The 14628-nt window shown below is 37.9% G+C and overlaps 1 protein-coding gene across 6 annotated transcripts in view; it reads right to left on the minus strand.

The window, feature by feature from the left end:
* The window catches only part of SCAF8 (SR-related CTD associated factor 8), a 165394-nt gene that overhangs the window by 148940 nt on the left and 1826 nt on the right, over positions 1-14628 (minus strand). Inside the window, exon 1 of one of the 6 annotated variants that reach the window (XM_026845633.1) lies at positions 14009-14380. The exons of the other annotated variants lie outside the window; for them this stretch is intronic. The gene's annotated coding sequence lies outside the window, so the exon portion shown is untranslated. Of the gene's footprint in view, positions 1-14008; positions 14381-14628 lie in introns of those variants that run through there. 6 annotated transcript variants of the gene reach the window in all.

The raw sequence follows: 14628 nt of genomic DNA on the forward strand, positions 1-14628 counted from the left end.
TTTCAAGCGTCAGGAATAGCAGGTAGTTTGACAACAGAGACTTGGCAACTGTTTCAAGCTCCTAACCAAGCTTCCAGGCTGAGCATCACCACTGAGCATCATTCCACTCCTACTCAGACCCCATCAGATTCATGAATAGTCTGCTTTTCTCTGTCCCTCTCCAGTTCCCTCTAAGTTGTTTTTATTCTTAACATCCTTCTGTCTTCTCATAATAATTTACTTTCATTTTCCTCTTTCTTTTTTTTTTGTTCCCCCCTCTCCTAACCACTCCTCCTTTTCCTGGAGCTAGGGCATGGTAGAAAATGTGTTTACTGATGCATACCATTAGGTCAGAGAAAACCAATAGAAACAGCATTCAAGAGCTGATGTTTATGGAAGGTAATATAGAGCTGCCCTTTCAGTGATACTTTCTTTGCATATTATTTGTCACCAGCAACCCACAGCTCAGTGATTCCTGACCCAGCACCAACTGATCTTTTTCATAAAATCTCCGAATTCCCCCTCCATGTATGGAATTCAAATTTTTTTATTTTTTAATACATGTAAAACTTGAGCATGCCCAACATCTTTTGGCAAAGGCACACAGTTTAAACAAAACCTATGCAAAGCAGCTCCTTTTGTTTGATTTGAATCTGTGCTCATTGGTGACACTGGGTTTACCTAGCTTATGCATTAGAAAAAACTGATTTAACTCTTCCATATCACCAGTACTACAGACCCCTATCTCATCATCTTCCAGTCATCTTTGATCCAGCCCCAAAAGAATATTAATATTTACTCATTTCTCATACAGACCTGTTCCATTCCTTTGACTGTCCCTTCTGCCCCTCTCTATACATGCAGTTCTGCCAACACAATCCTGTAAAGTGCAAACTAGACTGCACACGGCATAAGATAAAGATATAATGGCAGTATAACAAGTCTTTATTTCCTTCCTCATTTCCAGGATTCAAATTGATATTCTGACTACTGCTGAACTTGGAACAGGCATTTTCATTTCAGTTGCAAGATCTTATTAATTACCAAATTATATAATTTCAGTGCCCATCACTGTGTGCATAAAGAAGATGTTGTCTGTTTCATACTATCTTCGCAGCCTGCATTACCACATTTTAGGGTGCCATCTAACAGTACAGCAATGTCCTTCTGCAATCGCTCATGGATAGACCTTCAGTATCAGCATCCTGAATAACTTAACACTGTCAGCAAACTTTTTTGCCTCATTATTCTACCCCTTTTCCACAGCATTTATGAATACATTGAAAAGCATGAATTCCCAGCACAAACCTACATAAGATTCCATCATGAAAAAAGGAAATTTATTTCTACACATGAACTTCTCCCCTATTTCCTCTCTTAGCAGTCATCAATATAAGGATGCACTCTCCACAGCAATTCAACTTCTTTTCAAACTTCTGGGGATGGACCTTCTCAACTGCTCTTGGTAAATTCAAGTAACATCACCCGGTTCTTGCCTGTCCATGTTCTTGCTAGTTCTCTCACAGAACTCTTATACATACATAACGTTATTTTCTTTCATAAGAGTCAAAACCAATTCTTCTTCATTTTATGATATTGTTAGGTGTTGGAAACGTGAGAAAAGCAAGACAGTGAGAAATCTGTAAAACACACTTTTCCTTGACACAGGGTGCCCAGAGCAAGCACCGGATGGGATGGAGGTCCAGTGATTTGTGTTTGTCATGGTGCCAAGGAGGAATGAGAAGCAGGGTATAGGCCACACAGTCCCATTCTTTCACTCATTTCAAGGGCAGATTTATCTCCTGCTCTACTTTTTTCTCTCAAGGGACAATTTTTGCAGTAGCCTGCCAGCTCTGTTCCTCATCCTCCCTTTATTCTCACAAAAAACGCAGCTACACCCCTCACATTAAGCCAACCTTGTTTCTCATCCTCCCTTTTCTCCCCACAAAAACCAGCTGTACCCCTGGCACCAAAGAATGTTCTGTGTCATTACTCAAAAGATAATGGCTTGACTACAGTCCCACCCACTCACACATACAAACTAAGATAAATACTACCCCAAGTTGTTACCCTGTTACCTAACTTGGAGGGACGATAATCTGACACCAAATCAGAGGGACAGATCGATAGGTTTGTGCTGTTGCTATGCCAAGTATATACTTGGGAACTAAATGTGTGCAATTGCAGTCATTTTTCTTTTGTGTAGTGCTATATAGCCAACCTGAAGTTTGTGCATTCATGGTAGGCAATCTTAAAGAATCTGTAGATGTTGCATAAAAATAAACCATACTATTCATGAATCTGACTGCTTCTCTTGAAGGCAACCAGACTTACAGTATATGAGTGTTTGGGCTGGGTCAGACCTATAGTGACTGCCACTGATATGCACTATTTGTGAATCTGATGGCTTCTTTTGAATGAAACCGGACCTACAGCATACAGGCTGTTCAAGCATCCAGGCCAGACCTATAGTTACGGCCACAGTTGGCATACCTATAAAGACATAAGTCCAGCTGCCCCTAGCCCCTCTAATCTCTGAGGACCGACTAGAACGCAAGGGGATTTATCTCTTATCAAATTTATTCTCACCTTAAATGCAACAGATATTCACCTGTGTACTGTTTCAAACAAATACAAATTCTGCTGCTTCTCATCACTTCCAACTAAAATACCTTTTCTATTCTTACATTAATTGAAAACAAACAAAAAGCCTTAAGACCCATTTTTTAGTATCATGTCCTGAAGCAAGCATTTCTTCCATACCACCCTCTCCACTGCAGTCAACTAATATTATCTGGAAATAGATGGGAAACTGTCCTTACAAGGATTTTACATGGATTTGTTGGACAACGGAAAGAGTAATTTCCTCGTGCATCTCCTTCAGAAGTAACAGGTTCCAAATGCAACGTTACACAGATTTACCTAATAAATGTACATTAAAGTATCATATCCAAGAAAGGACCAGGCTGACAAATAAATCCAATTATAGTCCCATTTTTGTATTTTCTTCTGATATAACAACGTCATGATTTGTGCAGCAAAAATCAATGGTGCTGAAAGCTAAGAAACTCAGTAAGAAGCGGTATTCCAGCATATATAAAAGTTACGCTTAACAGCATTACTTATACTCCCTTTCCCCAACACCATTTTAAATAAACTAAGTCCTATTTCCAAACTGGAGAAAAAAACATGGGCTTGCTCAAAGATTAGTGAATTATATTAATTATACACTGACAATAGGGGAAAGGCAAAAGGTCAGGTTGATGTCATAGATAAAGCATTGAGTTTCTGCTCTTTTTTTTTTTAGTTCTTAAGAAAAGTGGTCTTCAGGAGAAGGATTACTGAAAGTCTGGGAATTCATCAATATACTTCAAATTTTGATTGTTCAGTAATGCAAACAATATTTTTATCATTACAACTGTAATAAAAGTTAATTCTATTGTAAATATCCATAAAATGTTAATTCTGCTGTAAACAGCTGTCATTTACAAGGCAGTATAGTACACAAAGCTAAGCTATGGTCTCAAGTTTCTCATATGAAGACCAGGCAACACGCACATGAAACATCCTCTATGGATGGTCAGTTGCTTACAGAGCAAGTTACTGAATCTCCACAGAAGGCAATGGCCTACTATGCTTCTACAAAGCCCAGCACTTAATTCCAAGATCTTTCATCACTCTTACTCAACAGGCAAGAAACCCAGACAGCCATTTCCCTACCAAAATTCTGAATAAAAATTAGAACAAAGTATTAAAATACAGCTTCGTTAGTAATATATCCTTTTTCATACATCTGGCCACATCTTACAAATGCAAGAGAAGTGTGGCTAGCAAATAATTTCTCACATAAGACTAATTTTGCCACTAGAAGGCTTGAAAGCTATGAGCACTTCTGGTCTCTCGATCCAAAGGAACAGATATTAATACATACAATGTTACTCTGTTGCAGCAACTAAGGAAATAAACATTTTGATACTGATACTCTATGATTCAGACCAATCTCTGAGATTATAACCAGAAGCAGTGACACGTATATCAATTACCCATAACTCTACTGAAATATTTTTAAAGTTTTCTCTGGCTGCTACCAGGACATAACACTAACCAGACATCATCCATAAAAATAAATGCAATTTTGATGTTCAAAAGACAAAATAAATACTTAGAAGTCAAGTCTTACATATTGCCTTAACAAATGAGGTTAATCTCTTCGACATTTCAATAGCATTAAAATAAATCAAATCCAATTGTATATACAGAAATAGTCACTGAATTGCTTACCAAATATTTATATCACCACACTGCAAAGAACAAGAAAAGAGTATTGTCAGTTATTGCTTTAAAAAAAGGACAGAATCAACAATTTTCTACTATGTTGCATTTCACACACTCCCCTGAAATTCAACCTCTAGGAAAAGTTGCTTAAATTACATGACCCCATCCCTCAGTGAATAGGATTTCTACTTGATGCTTACTAGGACCTACCAGTGAGAACTATTTAAACCAAATCAGCACCTTGTTGCTCTCTGCACTGCACAGAAATGTTAAAATATATACCAAAGATGGGCACATTACATGACCAGAATGGCAGATGCTCCATTCTGCATAAGGTATTTCGGTTTAGAGGGGAAAAAAATAATCAACCAAGACAACAGGAGTTGCCAAAATCCAACATTTTAAAAAGCACAAAACAAGAGAGTGCTGCAACTCAGCAGCAACTATATTAAATATAACTGTTTTCAAACACTCGAAGTGCATGTGGCTTAAATTAACGAACATAATAGTCAATATGCTTAGTATCCCCATGTGTATGTTCCTGTTACTGTTGCACTTAATTGATTTATAAAAAATTTAAAAGCAACTGAGAACACTCACACAAAAAGCTTACCCCCTACATGTCAGATGCAAAGGTAATACAGCAGTCTCTCCAGTCCATCACACTTCAGTGCATGAAGAAGTCAGGTGTTACCATCGCCACCTTTGTTCAGTCCTTCTCCCACATATTTCATTTTGAGGAAGCACAATTATGACTTTCAAACTTACTGAATCTGAACAGTTTGAGATGGAACAACAAAATTCCATTTTAGTTTTCATCTATCTGGGCCAAAAGGCATATTACAACAGCCTATCTATAATTTCCTCTAAACCCTCTTCATTACTGCTTTCAAAGAAATGAGTTCTGTTGGTAGTCTGCTTTGTACAAATAGACTATGAACATGAAACTGAAATTTAAAGAAACCACCTGGATTCAACTCTAGTGTCCTGAATTGCACGCAACTAGGAAACAGATGTTTAGTTCAGAATAGCCTCTAGAACATACTTCATTTGCTCCTAGCCCTTTACAAGCCATAAAATACAATTCCCCCTTTTCTCTTCATAGTAACTTAGGATGTTTCCTGCATAGGAACAAAAAGCTTAGAAAAACCTAAATGGACAACATAAAATAAGTAGGCAAGACTGAGCACTTTATCCATGCCCAAACTCCCAGCAACAGAAAGTAAAGATTGATCAAAAAGTCCAGATGATCTCTGAAAGCATACTAGATAAGAAAACAAGGGATATAACAGGGGTTATTTCACTTTCTGTCATTTCCTCATCATTCCTGCCATATGGCTAATTTCCTTCAGTAAGTTTTTATCAGGATTTTACAGCTAATTCTAGATCACCAGCAGGAAAATTGATCAGCTTCAGGCACAATGTCCATATCTGTAGATTTCCAGAGGCAAGCTTGTGGGCCGCCAGTGCTGGAGAAGTGCCCTTTGTTCTTGTTGCAACACACTGGTTTGGTAAAATGTGGCACAGTATGGAGTTAAATGCCTTACAAAAGTCTAAATACAATCACACCTCTACAATTGTGAGATACAAAATATATGTGAGAAACTAAACATGAAAACCAAAGACTCGCATGTTTTTAGGGCTTACAGCAAAAGCTGTCCTCTCTTATTGATTTCAAAATGTTCTCTCCTTTAGATATTGTTTAAAATGCCCTTCATTCCCAATGAAACTCCATGATTTATTTATTTTTTTAAATTACGGTTTATAGTGGGTTCGATTTCTCCAACCAATATACATGTAACATAGATGTTCCTCCTTTGCTGTTAAGTGATCTACTTCACTTTTCTGAAAATTAAAAAGTAGTGGCTACTACTGAATACCTGGTTACCAAGCTATAAAGATCAACATGTTAGCTGAAGCTGTAATTTAAAGCAGATTCATAGTATAACCTATGACTTTTCACGTCAACCAGCTTTGTTTTGTTAGTATGTACAGGAGATTCAGTATTCTGAAAAAACAGTCTGATTAGATCTTTCCATTGGCTTCCAACAATCTGGTTAATACATTCTAAGCTCTTCAGGCTTAACCTCTGGAAAATCCAAAGACATTCACAACTATAATTATTTCTCTTTTTAAAACTGCAATCACATCAATATCAAAGTATTAGAATTGCATTTTTATCTATTGTACCGATTTCTAAATTATCCACCAGAACAGCTCCTTAAAGTCACGCCATGAGGCCAAGATTTTTAAACTGACAATTTTATAGTGAACAGCAATTTGCAGCATTTTGTACTTCTTTAAACAAAAAAACTGAGCTATAGAATAATAGCAATGCACATAATTAACTCTACTTCAGTTTTTGAAAGTAATTAATAAATACTAAAAACAGAAAACCGAAGAACCAAGGAAACCCTAACCACTTGACTCCGAATGCACAAGTATTTGAACCCTAGACCAAACACCACAAGAATACAGTCTTCTGAAATATCTTTCCCCAAAATGCATGCTATTTCAATTATAAATTCCAATTCAAACATGTAGGACAGCTGTTCATTGCCTTGCATAAAACACCTTGTGCAGCTGTCATCAGTGTTCATAAAAGAATATTTACTCCACTCTTTCAAGACTAACTTCATAGACAGAACTTGATAATAAACAAGCTCAAGGTTATCCAAACAGGTGCCTTCAATCTCTCAGCTGTTGCTAGCCTACACTGTTTTACTGCTCAGCCACCATCCACCCAAACCACCATTCCTTGCTACTACCGCCTCCTAGATCTCAGCTCTGTCTCTCCACTTTTACACAGCTTTTGTGCCCTCATTGTGAACAAGAACCAGTGCACTCTCTGCCAACCCTCAAAAACCATCAATAGCAAACACAATAACAAAGGTGCCAGGTCTTACCTTCCACATATGTATTTTATTAAACACATGCATTACATTTCTGAATGTCAAAGCATAAGAAAAATGCCTATCAGCTACCTGCTTGTATAATCACAAAGCTAGGAGAAAGGATAGCAATCCAGTATTACTCATTTGGAACTTAGAAAAAAGAAGTCTCATGCAAATCAAAAACTGTACTCAGTAAAACCAGGCAAACTCTGTAGGGAAACTCTTGAAAAAAAGTGAAAAGAAAATGATAAATTGCTGTATATCCATAGTTGCCATTTTTGCAGAAATGGTAGCACATTTGCCAAAAGCATAACAGCACAAAGAGCAGGCTATTATAAGAAATACACATTTATGGTGGGGATAAGTCTGCAGAGGATCATGGTGGCAAAGCACTCATTTCCTCTAAATTCCTCTAAATTTTAATAATCCCTTTCAAAACTCTATTTTAAAAAGTCTCCTTTTGGAGTAGAACTGGCAAGTACAGGTGAAGACAAAAACTAGTACAGCGGTAGCTGAGGATTCTTCTTCCCTTAAACAACACAGAGCCTACAATGTAGAAGCAGCTGCTAAATAAGGTTTATAAAATTACCTAGCTGACTGCTGCCGCCGTCAGTGCTCCCAGAGAAATACTGCAGAAAAGTAGCTCCGAAAGAGGGAAGAAATTGAAAGAATGGAATGCACCTGCAATTAAAAGTTCTGATACAGGAACAAGGACTAACATTGTTTACCGAGTTCAAAGCCAAGCTCACTGAACTCTGGATACACACATGAACGGAGGGTTGCACACCATTGCCCCAGGCCTCACAGTGGAGTTACACCTGCAGTTGCAGAGACCAGGAACATGGGCTCTAACCAAAGATCAATTAGCCACTCAGGGTATCGTGGTGGGTGTCTGGAGGTAGAACTATGAACCAACTTTACAGATGAGAAAAAAAGTGGGCCTCTTCCTAAGTGAAAAAAGTCCTCACAAAAGTAATCAAGTGTCTAGATTGTATTCTAAGACCTGTTCTTTTTTCTGTAAAAAAGCCATTTGTATTAGATTTTTACAACTGCCACAGGAAAACGGACTGCTGATAGCAAACCCAAATAAGACATGTTAAAATAATTTCAAGTACTTTGCCAAAGATTGTAGCCCTAGGCATGGTCTTTGTGAGTAGGTGAAAATCAAAGGATCTGAATACACAAGATTTCAGAAATGGATTTGATTTAAACTACAAAACGGTTCACTGTGCTCTAAATGAGTAGCAAGCAGGATCAATACTCGTAACTATCCAGTTACCACTCAAAGAGTGTTAGCAGAATCCAGAGATCTACATTACCCTCCCAGGCTCACAGGGATCTAATCTAGACCACAGATTAAAAAGAAATATAAAGTGTATGTATAGAAGGCAGAAATATAATCAATGTCCAGCCTATATTACTTCATGAAAGAAATTAGGTCCTTGAGTAAGATAGGCACCAAAAAAAAAAAAACCCAACACCCGAAAAACAAAACAAAAACCAAAACAAACAAACAAAAAAAACAAACAAAAAACCCCAACAACACAACATCAAACACCCTAACATTTTGGGCCTTAAACACAGCCTTGCATGATCATGTCTTTACAAGGCCAGAAGTCAAGATTCCGTGGCTGGTACAAGTCTAAGGTCAGACTAGTCTTTGAAAATGTGGTATTAAAACTGCAAATATTTATACAGCACACATGGAGACATTTAATCAGGTGAACATCAGTTTAATATTTGCTGTATCTTGAAGAGAAAAGGGCTTTCTTTCCCTATGCCCTTTCAACAAAAAGCAAGTATCTGAGAACCAGCAAAGTTCAACTCTTGCTGGGATGCAACAGAGTGAAATATTTGCATTTCACTGATACTGCTCTTAATGTTCCTGACAGCAAAAGGAAAATTAACAAACTCTTAAATATTTTGCTGTATCTTAAGGGAATTCATGCAGCTTATAAAGATATGGTGTTTTTTCTCTGAGAAGCACTATGGGACTATAAAGCAAAATAATATGGAAGACCTTTTTCACATCCACCCCAGAGGTTAAGAATGACAAAAAGACAGTTTTTCAGACATATATGTGTCCACATGCACATATCATCGAGTTAACTTTTTCTTCTGAAAAATAAGAATAGTGATAAACCAAAAGCTTTCACGCCAATTTGCTACAACAAAATTTATGAATATCAGACCATAAACATGGTATCAAATAAACAAGAAAACTTTAAACATATCATAGTTGCAGAAATCTTCAAAACAGCAGAGGATATGAAAGATGGTTGTACTTCTTTTATGACTAGTAAAACAAGAGTAAGAAGGAGGAGAAAGCAGACACATGTTTTTTCATTTTCTCAGCAGCTAGGAAAAAAACTCTGTAGTGTTTCAGGTGCTTCAGCCAACATGAAACATGCTGTAGAATCTAAGAAAAATACCTCGTCAGGGATTAGCTTACACACCCTTTGACCATTCCTCATACGGAACTGCTAGTATCACTACTTGCACTGATCAAAGCTCTGGCTCCCCATTTCAAAGAGCATCATCTTTTTCACTCTTCCCAGCTATTCAGCATCAATCTCTATTTAGCATCTTCATGAGGCGTACCATTCGGCTTTTTTTAAGCATCAACTAGCATTCTTTTGTGAAAAAGCTGCCTTGGCGACTTAGAATATGCCATTTAAATAAAGAGTCTAAAATAGAGTATTTGAGTTACACTTCTGTACACCTATACTCCAATGCTCAGTAATTACAATGTGGGTTACTTCCAAGGGTCACATTTCTGAAATAGTAATTGACTGAACTGTTTCCCACTGCTGCTTAAAACATACCTTCTAAGGAAACATCCTGATACAGGTGACCAACAGACAATGAAGTGCAAATGTAACAGGCAATGAACTGCTTCTTATCATCTTATGTGGCTCTCAACCATTCTGCACACCAAAAGCTCATTGTGACTCTTACTTTATGACAAGCTACGCAAGGACAACCATTTCCATTGTTAGTAACAGCTGAACCACAACCTAACAATGCAGTGGAAGTTTTAATTGTGAGTCTCATACCCTAGAAGACATTTAGATTAACAAGAGAAAAGGCATAGGAACCCGCATCACTCTAAGCAAACTGTAATCACTACCTTAATCTTACAGCACTTTATGCGCACCCTTATCTTGAAACACTAAGAGAGAATTTCACATCTCCATGATGACACTTAAGTTTTCCATTCATTTCCCTTGTATATGAAAAGATCAGCATCCCACTGTACAAAGAGGCATTAAACTATACAAAACATGCTCAAAGGAAAGTGGCATTTCTGAAAGGGACCAGAAGACACATGTCTTTCTTGTTCCTGGGCTTCAAGTGAGAAGCTTTGTCTTACTATTTTTCTCTTTTTTTAAATATACCATTGTCCTTTTCACAATTGTGTCTCCAGTGTCATAATATATTGGGTTGCCTGACAAATACAAAACTAATTTTTCCACTACATTTCATCTCAAATTTGTAGCACTGGATGCTAAAAACTAGTGTTCACTGGATCCAACAATGTAAATTCTACAACTAGGTACATTTTCGGATTTTTATTTGGCTATCAAACTGCCCTAAGTAGGTCTGACCACTGCTAACCTTCTGAATGGCTGTAGTTCAAACCTGCAGGTGCCAGTCTTGGCAATTTATAAAGTATTGTACTTTTCAATGATTTGACCAAAGTGTGCAAAGCTTATGCATTAAATATTTTTGGGTTTATTTTTAAATAAAGAGCATACAAAAAAAAAAAAAAACAGTAAGGGCAGCATCATGGACAACATGACTTAAAGCTGGTACATGAGGAGCTGTGTGCCTCTATGGGACTAAAGTTACTGAGAAACTTTAAATTAATAGAAATGCTATGTTTGAGTGAATTAGATCAGTGAATTACTACTGCAATTTCTAAAGAACTAACATGTAAACTGAATGTTCCCTTTAAATTTAAATAAACGTCCTTCCAAGATTCCTGTTGTTTAATACTTAAAGATACAGTTAACATGGTTAAACAAAAGTATTGTGTTGCACTTAAAAGTAATTTGTGACCTCCCTTTCCCCTAAAATAAATTTCAGTCCTATGACTATTTATGTCTGTAAAACTATTTATATTTATTCTACAGATTAATATCAAAATAAATAATTAAATGTGTTTCAGAATTAAAGCATCCTTTGGTCTCCTTTCAGACTTGTCTGCGCACATTCTTCCCATCATAATGTGAAAAATAATTTGGAAATACAAAGCTTGCCACTGCAAAAAGGACAAGTATTGCAAGAAAACTCTTGAGAGTATAGCATACGAAAACAACTTCAGGTACAGTACCTGAAACTGATGTGGGAATGGCTAGATTTGAAGATGACAGCAAATATAACAAATTTAGTATATACTCAAAACTCAGTATGCTAACAAATACTGAGTTTTAACTAGAGAAGTCTGCAACTAAAACATTACCATCTGAGTGCTGGAACTGTGACGGCATGCATGCTTGTCTCTAGTTCATTTCAACTCCTTTTTAACAAAATACATTTTATAGAATGTATAAAGAATTGGAAACATTTCAGTTAATTTTCTTCTGTCAAGACCTGTTCTTGACTTTGAGGTTATATTTTTCATAAAAAAACCTCAGGGCCTGAATTGAGACCTGGAGGAAAATGGCTCTGCAATGGTTAGCCTTCATGTCAACTGTAGTAAATGATAAACTGTGAGGTATAAAACACTGCCAATTACCTCAACAGTATACTAAGTCAGTTGTATTCTATTTTTCAGTTGCCAAGCACTTTTAATCAAATAGTAAAACATCAACCATTACATGAAAACAATACTGACCATCTTAAATGAAATCCTTCCCAAGACTTTAAATGTTAGGACTAATTTTATATATATGACTAGGTACAGCACTGACAATGCCATGTATCATCACTAGACACTGAACAGCTTTCCACCACAGCTGGCATTACTTCAGTAGTCAGAGTTCAAATAAACTTGAAATATTTCCTTCTAATCAAATTAACGACAAGCCTATATTAATTACTTCAATTCTGACTATCATATCGGATAGCTATAATACAAGATATTGCTCAGCTCGCACATACATTTGGAGTAAGCTATACTACCTAGATGGACAGCTACCTTTATTTCAGCTTCACTGCAGAATCCAATCACAACTCCTTCATTTAAAAAAGCCCACCCAACCCCAGAAGTACCCAACCTGCAGACTTAAGTGTTTAAAAGGATTTGGACTGTTCTTTCTAAAATGTCATCTGGATTTCACCAGTGTGTTACCTAAACTGTTGTAAAATTATTAGCTGAATGCAAACTGTTTAAGTATGGTAAAAGTTTTTGTACAATTTAGTCTATCCCAGCTGCTCCTAAATTTAATTTACAACTATTTTAAGCCAAAAATATCTCTAACAGAACTCTGACATCATTTCTGGAGTATAATTTGACCTTAAAGCATAACATAAACAAAGAAAAGGATTTTTAGATGTGAGGCAGAAATATTCCGCAGGTTAATCAAAAACATTTGGGTATAGCACAGACTACAATCTACGGACTCATACACTTCAGCTCCTTTAAATATTTATTAATCATTTCACAGTTCTAAAATCCAAAATGTTTATAGGTCTGTTAGACCAGAGACAACAATGGAAAGTTAAGTTAAGGTCAAGTTTTGCACTGGGTACAGAGACGTCAGTGTGCCTAGCAATGACACCTAGGATTCTCCAAATGTTCCAAGTCTTGCACCATTTACTTCCAGGATCAGGGGTTTAGTCACAGCATCTTTAAAATCTTCTTATCAGTATAGTCCAACATTCAAATACAGAGATGCAGGTTAAAACAAAACTGAAAGAGAAGTCACAAAAATAAGTCTATTCATAGATGCTTTGTATTTATACTATCGGAAATAAGTTGGTTAAAATGTCATTGCCTGATCATTTGCATTTTCTTTTCTGACAACCTGAAGTTTACTGTTTTTCAAGTATTCAGAAGATTTAAGGCATATAAAGCTCTCCTCTTCAGTACAGTTCTCACCTTAAGTCTTCAGAGTTATTTTTACAGTACTTACACCTGAATGCTCAGCAAGTCAGCCAGAAGTTGTTTTTCAATATGAAAGTGAAGACTTTTGCTCACAATAGTAGGTATATATGAGAAAAAGGTTATAATCTACTTATGTTCTTCAGTTCTTGTGACTAGACTCCTCCTTTTCCCCATTAAACAATGCAACACACAAGCCAATCAAATAATAAAATAGGGAAAAAATAGTTTCTAGTATTTGCTTTCCTTCTAGCAGCCACAATGTGTCTTCTTCTACTTAAGAATTCAAGCTGCATAAAGTGCAATGCCTAGAACTGCACATCAGTTACGGCTGTTCAATTGCTCTTGAGTTACCAGAAGTACCTGTCCATTTTAAAAACCTATCTTATTGTGGCTTGTAGAAACGACATGGTTGGCACCTTGTTCTACTACAAATCAAATTAACATTTTAAGAACCCAAACCAGCATTGTACTATTTCAGATTATTAAAACCCTACTACATCCCTACTGGGGATAGCAAGAGGGCAACCCAGAGCTCCATTATGTGTCCAGTCTATAGAGATATACATTGTAACCCGAGCTGATACTTTCTAAGGTTAATATAAGAAAAAAATCTATTCTTTATAAGATGTATGACTTCCTATAAAGAAAGCAGGTATTTATTTCCCTGGCTTTTACCTTAACTTTAAAATATAAATGACACAAATTCTCGCAATGAAGAGGAACAAAGCGACGTTGCCAGAAGAACTATCTTGCAATAAACCAAATATTAACTACCGGCACAAAGAGAAGCCAGGTGCCGTATCAGTACCTGAGCCTGTAAGCATGTGTTTGTGGGTGCCGTAGCCCACTCTCAGCACAGTGCTTTGGTGCAGAACCTGAGATCCGTGCAGCACACAGGAATGTCTGCTTCCATCCATCCTGACCACTGCGAATATACTATTCTCGAACCAGAGGCGAGCCTCCGGGCCTTTGTATTCCCATCCCCAGACTGAAAACACAGCTCCACGAGGCGTTAAGAGCGGGCACGCGTTTAACAATCGAAGAGGATGAGGGTGGCAGAAGAGGCGAGGGTCGCGGGGAAGCCCGCAGGCCCCGCGCCTAGCGATGCAGGAAACCCCCCCTGCCGTTGCGTGAAGTTGGCCGGGCATCGCCCGCCCCACCGCACGCCAGGCGCAGGAAAGCGGCCTCCCCCACCGCGGCCTCCTCCCGCTCCCTCCTCTCCCCTCAGCCCGCCGCCACAGCCATTCTTCTCCGCTCAGTCTCCCCCAGCCTGTCGGCGGGAGGAATGTCTGGGGGGGGTTCCCTCCATTACCCTCTCCCCCCTCCCGTTTCCCAGGGACAGCGTCAACGGCCCGCTCCCGCCCGACAAGGGGCGAAGAGGGGGGGGAGCCCCTGGGCTGCCTGCGGGAGCGCCCCCCCACCTCTGCC

The sequence above is a fragment of the Athene cunicularia genome (genome assembly GCF_003259725.1).
Source record: "Athene cunicularia isolate RWA chromosome 3 unlocalized genomic scaffold, athCun1 chr3_part1, whole genome shotgun sequence".
Lineage (NCBI taxonomy): Eukaryota > Metazoa > Chordata > Aves > Strigiformes > Strigidae > Athene > Athene cunicularia.